The following is a 13047-nucleotide window of genomic DNA, read 5'->3' as shown; positions in this document are numbered from 1 at the left end:
AGTCCCGAACCGACCACTTAACCTACCACATGTGTGACCCCTAGCCACCTGACTACCCAGGTGACCGAACATTTTAACATGGGATTGTCCTACGAGGAAGTCAATCGTCACTCTACACCCTACAAAGCGACAGTAAAGAGACGATTGCCTCCACTATCGCTTTCAAAAGGGACACTAAAATGACGACTGTCTTCATTTTCAAAAACAAAAATAACTTTTAAGTGTATAATCTCTAGGTTACTTGAGGACAGTAAAGTGACGGCTGTCTCCGCTCCCGCTTACAAAGGGGACACTAAAGTGACGACTGTCTTCATTTTCGATTACAAAGGGTACATTCGTGACGAATGACCCAAAACATACTAATTACGATCATTAGTGGAAATTACTGTATTTTTTATATGCATTGACTCTTTGTCGAACTGCTGGGTAATATTGGTATAAAATGGATGCTGGGAATCTGTGTATATTCTATCTATTTACTTGACTCACTTAGAGAAAAAAACGAATAAGAAATTAAATTTAAAAAGGTTTCATTTTCGACACAAAAACAATTTTGTGACAAATTTTCTGTAATATATCCAATTCTTTCTTAATATTGATGTCATGAAATAAATTATATTATTTCAGAGCAAAGGAACTCAGCTTCATTTCACATTAATATTAATACCAACTTTTTAATTTAAATTTGGAATTCCATCTTTTGAAATCGTATGTCTTATAAACTTTAAAGTCCTTTTACAGGAGCATAAGAGCTGATTGTGAAAAACTCATTACACAGAGTTAATACTAATGGTCCAAAGTTTCCTGTACACATAGATTTTTCCATGTTTAAAAATAACTTTTGCACGGTGTTAAAAATATTATTTTCACTTGTTATGTTATTATACCCACCATCAAAAAAGATGGGGGGTATATTGATTTTGTCATTCCGTGTGAAATACAACGAAATATTGCTCAAAGACCCTATAAAGTATATAAGTATATTCTGGGACCTCGTAAGATTCTAAGACGATCTGGCTATGTGCGTCCGTCTGTCTGTTGTTGGCACAATAGCGTCCACAAAAGTAGAGATAGGGAGATTAAATTTTCCCAAAATATTCTTTATTAATCAGAAATATTTGGTATTGAAAATGGGCGAAATCGGTCAACGATTTCATTCATTTCACAAATTCGGTGTTAATAAAGCAAATGCCACAAAATTTTGCACAACTCAGTTTTTTGACTTCCGAAATTAAATTCTAAATTATGGCGGACATAGGACCATAATTGGAACTACACCCCATATAAGGTGACTTAAAAATATGAATATTGCGATGAAATTTGACACCCATAAGTTTCATGCGAGCCCATATCTCTCCACCAAATTTTATGTGGATCGGTCCATAATTGACCCTACCCCATATACAACGTCCCCTTCAGAAAATTACTTTAACGCTCTTTACTCGCATGACTTACAAGTATAGTCATGAAATTTGATATAAGTAAGTTTCTTACTAGCCAAAACCTCTCTATGAAATTTTATGTGGATCGGTTCATAATTGACTCTACCCCCATATAAGGTCCCCATCAGAAAATTAATTATTGGGCTTGAAAAACGAGTATCGAGTGAAATTCGATATAAACATGACTTGTAGGAACCAAGATCGTTCTACAAAATTTTACGAGGATCGGTCTACAATTGACCCTACCCCCATATAAGGCCCCTTCAGAAAACGACATTAAAACTCACCACTGGCTTAAAAATACTAGGAGATTTATGAAATTCGACATAAACCAGTTTTGTGTAAGCTAAATCTCTCTTCAAAAGTCTGTAGGGATCGGTTCATAATAGTTCCTACCCCCTGTTTAAGGTCCCCATCAGTAAATTACTTTATCGCTCATTAATGGCTTAAAAATGCTAGTACAGCGATGACACTGATAAGTTCTATAGGAAGCGAAATCTCTCTACAAATTTTTATGAGGATCAGCCCAAAATAACACCAACCCATTTAAATACACCCCGACAATTTATTTATTGAAGATTTAAATGTGGTCTGATTGCCCCCATTTTGTATTCTATTAAAGAGTTTCCAGTATTACAAAAAACTAATAAATTGTGGAAATAAGTTTCGAATGGATGTTGTGTAAAATTAAAAGGTTCAACTCTGTAATATTTTTTTCTCGAGGTGTTTTAACATCAATCATTAAACAACCATAAATGTACAAAAAGTAAATTTTTAATTACATTTTCCCCATAAACAATCTTATATTGTATGTCACAATATCTGATAAAATACTTTTTGAATTGTTAAAAAATCTTTTGTATTTGCTGGGATATCGACAGCAAAAATTTTTGCCGTCGAAATAAATTAAATAGATTGAACTTTTATTTTCAAATATCACTTAGCGAATTTTTTTAACTTCTGCGGAAGTGATGTTTAATGACTTTCGAAGAAGCGAAAATAATTATATTATTTTATTTTTTAAATTTAAGTCAAATCAGTTACATTATAATCTATTACAATTTCACTTCCAAATAACTTTTAAGAAAAGACCATGAAAATGACATCTGTAGAATAACTTCAGAAGTAGTGAATTTGGAATCAAATAAAAAGTACACCCTTCCTATGACAAGCCTGTGTTAAAATTATCACATCTATAGGACGTTTTCAGCTCTTCCATGGAGTAACTTCTTCTCAAAAACCGAAAAATATTCAAGACAAATGCATTTCGTTAAGATAAGGGATCTTGTTCTGATATACATTTTTTTAAATTCAATACCATTAAAAACCATCTCGCAAACATTAATGCTTTGTTAACAACTTATACATTTTTTTTGACTCATAATTGTCAATATGTTTTATGCTACTTTGTATTCGGTAACAAATATTTTTCAAAATTTCAGAGGTAAAAACAAACAATAAAGTTAGAACTACATGAACATGGAGATAAATGAATGAATGAATGAAAAGCAGTTTTGATAATACTCATTCGATTCGATAGACATAAAAAATCAAAATGCCAATGACAGGAGAAAAGAAAATCTAACATTCAAGTACAAGAGAAATTTAATTGAAATTATACATTTTGATCGAGTATGATCCAATTTATTTTTACCGATGATGTACTTCTGATTTGTTATATTTGTTGTAATAGTTTTGTGATGTTGTTGTTGTTGTATCTAAAGTTGTTTCAATACGACTACATATCTAAAAATTTGGTAATAAATATTTGTTTAATTGAATGTTTTGAGTTTTTATTTATTTAATGTTCTATTGTTTTTTGTTATTATATTGTTGTATCAGTTTTTTTATCTGATCTTTGTTCATTTTCTCTTGTTTATTGAGGTGATAATTTTTTATTTGTTTGAAAGTGATTTCATAACAAAAGCTCATAATTACCCATCACAATATGTATCTAATGGATGTTATAGTTCGTAAGTCTATGACTGTATGTTTGATGTTTGTATCTTGTAATATTTGGTGTATCAAAATAATGTTACAAACAATGTATTCTAAAGATACGTATAAATAATTACAATAATGGATTGTTAAATTAAACAAAAACAATTCGAAACATACGAGCAACTTCCAAATAAACACATGACTTCAGTTTTATCTCTTTCAATATTATGTTCATTTTAACAATAAAAAAACAAACATTAGAAGGAATAACTAACTTGTACCACCAACAAACTTAATTCTATTAAATGATTCTTGATTGATTTTTTTATTTTTAGATATACATATAACTATGTATTCGTACGACATTCCCTAATTAATATTTGTATGTTTTCGCTACCTTTTGATGATTGATGAAAACGTGTACCCACCAGAAATAGATAAACAACCGTTCTACCAAAAGTAGGAACCAACAAAATATTTCTGATTGGTTGAAAAGATGAAAAGACAAATCAACATTTATGTTTCCTACTCCGATGTACCAGAATATTTCATGTTCTCAAAACAAAAACTAATTAAGCATGTATTTAATTAACAAAAAGAACAAACATATTTCAAATATGCATGAAGTAGAACAACTATCTGACAAATTATATATTTCATTATGACAATCTAAAAATATTTTTTTGGTTTCGATTACCATCAATACTTATTGATGAACGTTTTCAGCAAGACTTAAAAGAAAGAAAAAAACTATTCCTGTACATAAAATTAGATTTGAATTTATAATAAATTCAAATAAAATTTATGTTAATCACTTGAACATGATTTATTACCAAAAGAGCTTAAATGTTGTATTTATTATTATCATTATGATCGTCATTGTGTTGTTGTTATTAAATATGATTTTCGAAATATCGTCGGTAAATTTGTTTTATTTTGTGGGAAATTTTCAAATTTATTATATCAATACCAATACATATTAGTGTTTCAATGTTTGAAACTAATATTTAAGAGATTAAAATTCTTATACATATGTAAATGTGTAATATTTGTTTTGTGTCTTTTTGTGTCATTAGTTTTTATCATTATTAATTCTGTCATTCAATTTGTTATTATTAGAACTTCTGCAGATTCTTTGGAGTTTGATTAAAACCAAGTGAACATTTCTATAACATTAACCTTTTCGATCCTTATAGATAGCGCAGTCGTTTATGCCATGTCCATCTGTCTGTCTGCAGAAATCAATTTTTCGAAGAACCCAGATATTTTTGGGTTCGTAATCTTTAATAATTCTATACATATGGGTTCGAGAAGTTTTCTATTTAAAATCAGGAAAATTTGTAAATAAGGAAAAATCCGAGACAATCTCTGAAAATGTTGTAAAAAGAGGATTTTTTACGTTCTTTGACAAAAAAGAAACAATGACATTGCTAAGTGGAAATGTTAGGATTTTTGTTGGTTTTGTTCCTTATTCATATTTTCTTAAACTTATTAGTATTTCAATTAGTCATTATTAATCAGTTTTTAAATAGAATAAATCGTTTCTCATTCTATCACTTTATATAATGTGTATTTCGCGATATACCACAGAGCGGCACTTTGTCCGACTCTAAGTAACGGCGATTACTAGCCACCTAAGAACCATAACCGAGAATTAACATAGATCTTTCTGGGGGAAGTTATTTGAATTACTGGTGTATAATGGCTTAAAAGACCGGAAATTAAATCTCTTTCGATAATAATTGTAATATCAAACTACTACATGGAATTCAACGTACTACATGCTTCATGGTTATAATTGGGGTCATGAGCACTATGTTAACCAATACTCTGGAAACGTTGCTAGACATTTCTTACAATAAAACATTTATAATATATGTGGCTGCATTTCTATCCGAATTGAAAATAGTTATAATCACATACCAGACACACATATGTCGCGAATTTTAAATCACTAAACCCAGATAGTATATTAATGTCAACGTTAGAGAAAATTGCCATAATTATCGGATAATACGTGTATAGCCCTATCTGGCAGCTAGAAACTGAGTTTCTAATATAGGTTTTGTTTTACTACAAACATTTCCACGAAAAGGAAACCACAAAAGGCCCGATAGTAAATTTTTCGGATTTGATGTAGTATACATCCTCCTATCAACCAAACTTAACCCATAGAAATATCCAAGCTAAATAAGTTTCAGCAACTTTTGTTATATCTATTACGAAATTTTGAATTTAAATCGTATTTGTCTAACGTTACAAATTTCTGTTATTGCACTTACACTTTTTCTTTGTACAAGATAAAATGTATGATAATAAGTTAGAATTAGAACCGCATTATGTGTTTCCCGTACTCGAAAGGTTGCAAGTTTTCACAATAAGTTTTTCCTGTACATAAATGTCAATATATGTATTCTGTTGTTTTTTGATTAATTCTTACTAATACCTGTAAATCTGACGAGTACTGGAACAAATATATTGAGGTTTGAAAAGAAATTTGATCCGAAATTCCAATATTGTCATGTTTTTTCATGACAAAGTACATACTAGCATATGTACATTAGGATTATAACCAATATTAGGCCCTATCAGTTCGTCAGTAGTGCTCTAACTACGAAAATATTTTTCTCAAAAACGTCAAATCGTTATTCTGAAACGATTATCCAACAAATGTATATAAATTTTTAATTGTATAATCTATATGTTTGGGATCTAAGTTTGAAAGTGGTAAACCGGCACCCCTATCCTTGATTTCTTCCGTGTAAATGTCGTGGTCAAACAATGCCACTAGTTTTTATAGAAAGTTTTCAGTTTTTTTTTAATTTAAAATTTTGTTTAGAGTTTTTTTGATATATGTATGTGGGATGGATAGGGTCGCTTTAAAATTTCCAAAAATTGTATTAGTTATGACCCTAATGTACTTGAAATGTATAAAATCAAGCAATTATTGACAAATGTAGTCGATTATTACGTTAGTTCAGGAAAAATGGAGATTTGATGATTCTTTAAATGTGTTCCAATATTTTCAAAACTATAATTCTATCTAATTAGAAAAATATAATCTCTTGGTTAATTTCCTCTATTTTCTATGTTGGTCCAACTTACCACTTTAATGTGAATGAAATCCAATAAGAATGTTGCTTGCTCTTCACTACAATTTAAACAAAATAATGAAAAAAAAATTATCCACAAAATGATATTTCACCGTCGGGGTTTAAAAATAAATGTATTGTTTTTTATTGTATATTAGAAAAATTTTATGATTTTTAAAGAATATTTTTAGCAATATATTCTGTTTATTATATTTTATTAATTCTTAATAATTTTTACATTTTTATATTATAATGGACCCACACTTTTGAGTTTCATTTAACAACCACTTGATAGTTCAGCATGCAAAAATCACCCGCGAATAAGTTTACGTAACTTTAGTAATATGTATTAGAATTACTTTTTGTTTTTTTTTATTTTCAAGCGAATTACTTTTATAATTACGTACTAACAACAACAAGCTTGTTTCTTAGATCACTAATGGGTTAAGAAAAAGTCACACAAAAAGTTTTTAACGAGACCTAACATCGACACATTGATTCGGACGTTACGAAAGAATTATTGTACACGACCGCGCTGTATTAAAGCCGCTAATAAACTACAGAAGTTGTTTTGTTTAGCCAACGGTGTGAGTTGTGTACCGGTGAAAATATTCATTCATTAATACAATCAGGTGGGCTCAAATACCGGTTATAGGTTTTGGCCACATGGTCACTCAAACAAAAAGTTCACCTGTCACACTCTTCACTCCCATTTACAATAACTGCTGCAAAAGTAGTAAAATATTGAGTTGACTCGCTTTATCATGTTAACATTTAGAGAAGGAGAGAACTCTTATGGACGAGTGTGTGTATGAGTGATAAAATTGATCGTTTAACCAACGATTGATCGTTAAATCTTTGCGACAGGTGTGCGTGAGTGCGTATAAGTCTTACGAACAAGTGATAAATTTCAGAAAGGTAACAAAACACTCGCATATCTCTCTGAGCATAAAAAAATATAGTTTTGTATTCAAAAAAAGTATACTGGATGGAAATTCATTCGAACAAGTTTTGTTAGCTCCGCCTATTTCTGCTGATAGTTCCATTAATGGGGGTTGGGATTTTTAATGCAATATGGCAGCCACCACCAATTGCAGTGCTGTGTTAATTGAATTCAATTCGATTTCTCTTTGTTTTATACTCACAACACAGCAAATAAGTATGGCGTCTTGAAAATCACTCAGTTGAGGAGCAGCCGTTAAACGCCAGTTGGGGTTGGTAGTTGTTGTTCATTTTAAAATTAATAAAAGCAAAAAACAAACAAATACAATAAAAAATAAACACAAAGCAAATAAGGCAAAGAGGCCTGTTATTGTTGATTTATGTTACAAGTGGGTAATTGAATAATGTTTTGAGTGGGGGACAATAAATTTCATTAGTGGAAGTTCGCACGTAAATTTGCTGCTTGTTAAGCAAAAAAATTGTACATCGTGGGAAATATGTTTAAAGGTGAAATACGAAATGGAATTACATACAAATTTTCATATGTGTTATTTTAACAGATATTGTTTATTTTAGGTTTATTACTTACATTTTGCATACAAATTTTCTACAATAAATCATCTACTACTTTATCAAAATTACGATTACATATGTGTAATTGTAATTTAAGTTTTTCAAATTACTTGTAATTTTAATTGAAATTAAGCCAATTACAATTACCTGTAATTGTAATAGAAAATTTTATAATAACAATTACTTGTAATTGTGAATTTTGTTTGTTATAATTGTATGTAATTTGTAATTAATCATACCCGAATTACAATTACAAGTAATTGTAATTTTCCAAACTTAAATTATAATTACAAGTAATTTTAATTGGTTATTGGCCAATTATAAGTAATTGCAATTGGAACATATTCAATTACAATTAGAAGTAATTGTAATTGTTTATTGCACATTACATGTAATTGTAATTGACCATGTATTGAATTATTTTGAGTAATCATCCTTAATCCTTGACTAACATCAAAAAATTGTTAGCAACAGGTAAATTGTCAGATTAGACAGTTGTAAGAAACCCTTACTTGTGTAAGATAATTGTATTGCAAAAATATGTTTTTCTGATACGCCGTGTTTTCAAAATAAAATATTTATTAGACGTGTAAAATTCGAACATCTGACAATAAAAATGCTCAGACAATTATCTGGAAATGGTATTAAAAAATAAGAATTTCTCAAATACACTATATTTATTTATTTGGGTGTTAAAAATGAACAGCCTATGATTTTGGAGTTTTCGGAATAATAGGAATAAAGTAACACAAAGTGTTACATCACCCGTAAACATTGATTCGTCACTATAAACATTTCTACATTACATATTTACTTAAATTAAAGCATAAATGCTATTTTTTTTTGTTTATGTGTTAAACGTCAGACTTGTAAAATTTTTTGCCATGTGAAAATAAAGTTTGTGTCCGTGGTTTTGTTTTGTTTTATTTGTATTTTATTTAATTTTCAATATTGTTAATGAACTCACAGTATATAAGCATTTTAATATGTGTACATTAGGCCGACTCACTTTGCATGGAATGCAAAAACGGGTCTTTGTTACTCCTCTCAAAATTTACCTTTTATGATGATTCCCAAAATATTTTAAGTCTAGCAATGAATATTCGTGAGCTTGATCAAATTAAAATAAGGTATTTTGGAATTATGTTTTTTAAATTTTTGTTCAGAAACAAAATATCCAATATGGGGTATCGGGTTTTAAAGCCGCGTCGAATGATGTATTAATCATAAATAACCGTTTCCTCATAAATGTCATATTTCAAATTGCGCATCACTAAACTTGACTTAAAAAGCCTTTCAAATGATATCACATATTGTATCTTTTGTTTAAGAAATACTGTAATATTTATGATGATTTTGAGTAACATTATATTACAAAACAACTAATATTTTGAGTAACTCAAGAACCATTTTTGTGTGAGTCGGTATAGTGTACATGCATACATTATATGTACATGGTATGCACATCTTTTTTGTATAGACTGCATTCATTAAACCTGCCCTTAATTTTAGAGAAATTTTCATAAGGGATCGCGCTGATCTTAAATGCTCGTTATTTAAAGTAGAAAAGTAACACAACCAAAACTTTTTAGAAGTATGTATTAAGTTGCTCTAAATCCATTTTTGGAAATTTCATTTCAGAAAGTCCTAACTATTGCCTTCATAAGGGATGTTTAACCACTATTGTCTTGTTTATTCATTAAATTTTGAAAATACTATGCATACATAGGTAAAGTTAAATGAAGGATGTATACTAAGTCAGATCCGAAAAAATACCACTATCGGGTCTATTGTGTGCTTACATACATTGAAAGCGTTTTCATATGTTTTTTATATAATCGTTCTTATATCGTCAGTTATTCAGAACCTCGGATTCCTGGACGTAATTCCTTAGCATTTCCATGCCCCAAGATATATGAATTTAATTTGAACGAAAGCTCAGTAATAATTAAGAAATTGTTCTAGATTTTCGTTATAATCTCTCTATGCTTTACATTCGTCAAATAATCCAATAACCAATTAAAATTACTTATAATTGAAGCTTATCAATTATAATTTTTTGTAATTTAGTTTTCATTAATTACTAATTACATATATAAGGAACAAAGTTCACAATTTCAAGCAATTGTAATTATAATTTTTTTTTAATTACAGGTAATTGTTATTGGCTTAATTTCAATTACAAGTGATTGTAATTTGTAAAACTTCAATAACAATTACAAATAAATGTATTTGCAAAACTTCAATTACAATTAAAAATAATTGCACTTACAGTCTCAATTACAATTACTGCAAGTGTAACTGTAAACCCTGGTCTATTACCAATGTATCGACAAACGGAATGGCAAAATATCAGTTGAATGGTGGAGAGTTTCCAATAAAAAGTATTTCTCAGAGCACAAATGGATTTATCTTGACATTCGACTACAAAATAGACCCATGAAAAACCGATTAGTTTTCCAAAGTCGGCAAAAGTTTCTGTAAAATTTGTATTTTATGTTTTCAAATGTTTACATGACCTTTGGAAGCCTTCATAGACATAACGTAAATAATTCTGAAATTCACATACAGACTGCGAAATTTTTTTATCAAAACTTTTATATATTTAGGAATTATCTTAAACTGCAAATTATCATTGAATTTCAACAACCAACACATAGTCAAAATGGTAACAGTCACTTACTATACCTATTGTAAGTAGCTTAATTTTGAGGAGGTTGACATCAGTAATAACTGTGCACAGGACGCTAAGTCTGCTTGGGTTTCCCTTCAAGAATTTTGACACAGTTGCTTATACAGGAAAAATGAAGACAAGGTATTTATTCCATTTTCTCGCAAATGTTCATTTTCAAGCCGCTATAAGCAGCAGTTTTCATTTTAGTTACTTCATATAAAACCTTGAGATGAGGTATTGGGTCTAAACATAAGGACGTCCTAGAATTTCTAACGGTAGCAGACTGGATATAATACTATACAATACTATAACTGACGAGTACTCATGTCAGAACAGAATCCCTCCTACTCTTCTTGACTGTTTGCACGCGGTGAATTACAACTTAGCTGTGAATTTAGTTTGGTATTCACGACTTTACCTCAGATGTATGTACGTATTTTATGATCAGGTCTAATATACTTGTTTGTATTTTAGATGAGCTGTAAGTTTATTTATTTTTTCTTCCATCATTATTTATTAAACTTATTTTTTGCTTTTTTCCTGAAAGTCGCGCCTATTACATTTACTTTTACATTTATTGTTTTATAATTTTAGTTTTGTAAATGTAACATTTAATGAGTTTCTTGTTACAGCGACACTTTGTTGATTGATGTCAGAAGTTGTCGCTGTTTTATTTTGCTCTTTTTGTATAATGAATTGAAATTGAATTATATTTTTTGTTTTAATATAATTAAATAACTTTAAAAAAGTTAATTGCCCAATTCACAATCGATGTTGTATCGTTGTAGCTTTGTATGTCATACAAATTTTTATAACAAATTTTTTTAAGCAAAAACAAAACAATATAAAAAAATACGACATACTACCATACAATACCGATTGTGAATTGAACAAATATGTACTTTACGGTAAAATACCAATTCATTAATAAGTTTAAAAATGCAACTAATAAATACCACCCAGCAAAAACTTAGTGTTGACTTGAAATTGTAACCACACACTTATTAATATATTTTACAATGACTACTAAATATCGTTCTGATTACAAAGAAGTACTTTAAAACTGCTTATTAAGATGTGTCATATGAATACTTTCTAATTCGTTAGTCAAATTAGCGTGATGATATAGATCTGTATACGGATACATTGACGGATTTTCCTCATTACTTGCCTCCAACGAAATCATCGTGTGAAAATAATGTCTTAATATGCGATTGTGTAAGTAAATGTTAGCCCTTGTTTTCTGCGATATTTCATATGCTTACATACATATGTATTTTATAAATAGCCCAAATCTAATAAATGAATATGTTACGATGATAGTTTTAACTTCATTTTGCAAAATTGTAAAAAGTGATGTTTACTTTTTGAATTATAATTAACAAAAAAATTTTACCTAAAGGCAAAACCCAAAAATTACAGACACATATTATGAAGTTGGCTAAAATTAAGACAACTCTAATACTATAAATATTTAAAAACAAAAATAAAAGCTGAGGAGTAACCGCCAAATAAATTAAAACATAAACAAAAATGTTGTACAATTACATGTAAACAAACAAAGAAGAAATTAAGTTTGGCATGGCCGACTACATTACGCCTTACATTTTAAATTTCCTTAAAATAATTATACTCTAATTAATTATGGTAGAGAGTATGGAAATGTAAGGTAAAAGTCTACATCCAGATTAGTGTGAATTTCTAGTTCACATCCATTCTAAGAAGTTCAGAAATGCAGTTAGTCGTTATAATTAAACATTTGACAAGGAATATCTACCAACTATTCTTGATGTTCATTTGTTATCTGAAAATTATAACAATTTGACCCTATATCACAGCCCTTTTAGCTTTTCAATGTCATCAAAATAATAAATGCTTTTATTTTCTACGAATATTATAAGTTATAAGAGCCTTGTCTTACCTTTACCACTATAATATTGCAAAGTATAATAATATACACACAGAAATCAGATCGTTTGAAAATCGGTTATCATGATAAATATTTAGTTAAATTAATTACAATTGTATCCATGTTATAAAAAACTATACAATAAACTGATTTTCTATATTCTGTATTAAAAAACCATAATCAAATTGTGACTTTAACAAATTTTAAATAAATAATTTGGGCTGAATTGCATCGGCTATTAAATTCATTTATGATTTTAGTAAAAGCAACCGACTTTAGGATTAAGACGTAAGAACATCACATATCAGTCGTTGTGACCGAAAAGCAGTAGAAAGTATAAAATATTGAGCACTGCAATCAATTATCAATTAGAAAGTAATTTATTTATTTATTTATTTATTTATTTATTTATTTATTTATTTATTTATTTATTTATTAATTTATTTATTTATTTATTTATTTATTTATTTATTT

At 28.9% G+C, this 13047-nt stretch overlaps 1 protein-coding gene across 1 annotated transcript in view; it reads right to left on the bottom strand.

Moving 5' to 3' along the window:
• Positions 1 to 7015, bottom strand: part of LOC111676186 (homeobox protein aristaless) — a 41834-nt gene extending 34819 nt beyond the window's left edge. The window contains exon 1 of the mRNA XM_023437107.2: positions 6489 to 7015. The gene's annotated coding sequence lies outside the window, so the exon portion shown is untranslated. The remainder of the gene's footprint in view (positions 1 to 6488) is intronic.
• Positions 7016 to 13047: the final 6032 nt, after the last annotated feature.

This window comes from Lucilia cuprina, chromosome 2, assembly GCF_022045245.1.
Source record: "Lucilia cuprina isolate Lc7/37 chromosome 2, ASM2204524v1, whole genome shotgun sequence".
Classification (NCBI taxonomy): Eukaryota; Metazoa; Arthropoda; class Insecta; order Diptera; family Calliphoridae; genus Lucilia; species Lucilia cuprina.
The sequence above is the reverse complement of the archived record's forward strand: the minus strand, read 5'-3'. Positions and strand labels throughout refer to the sequence as shown.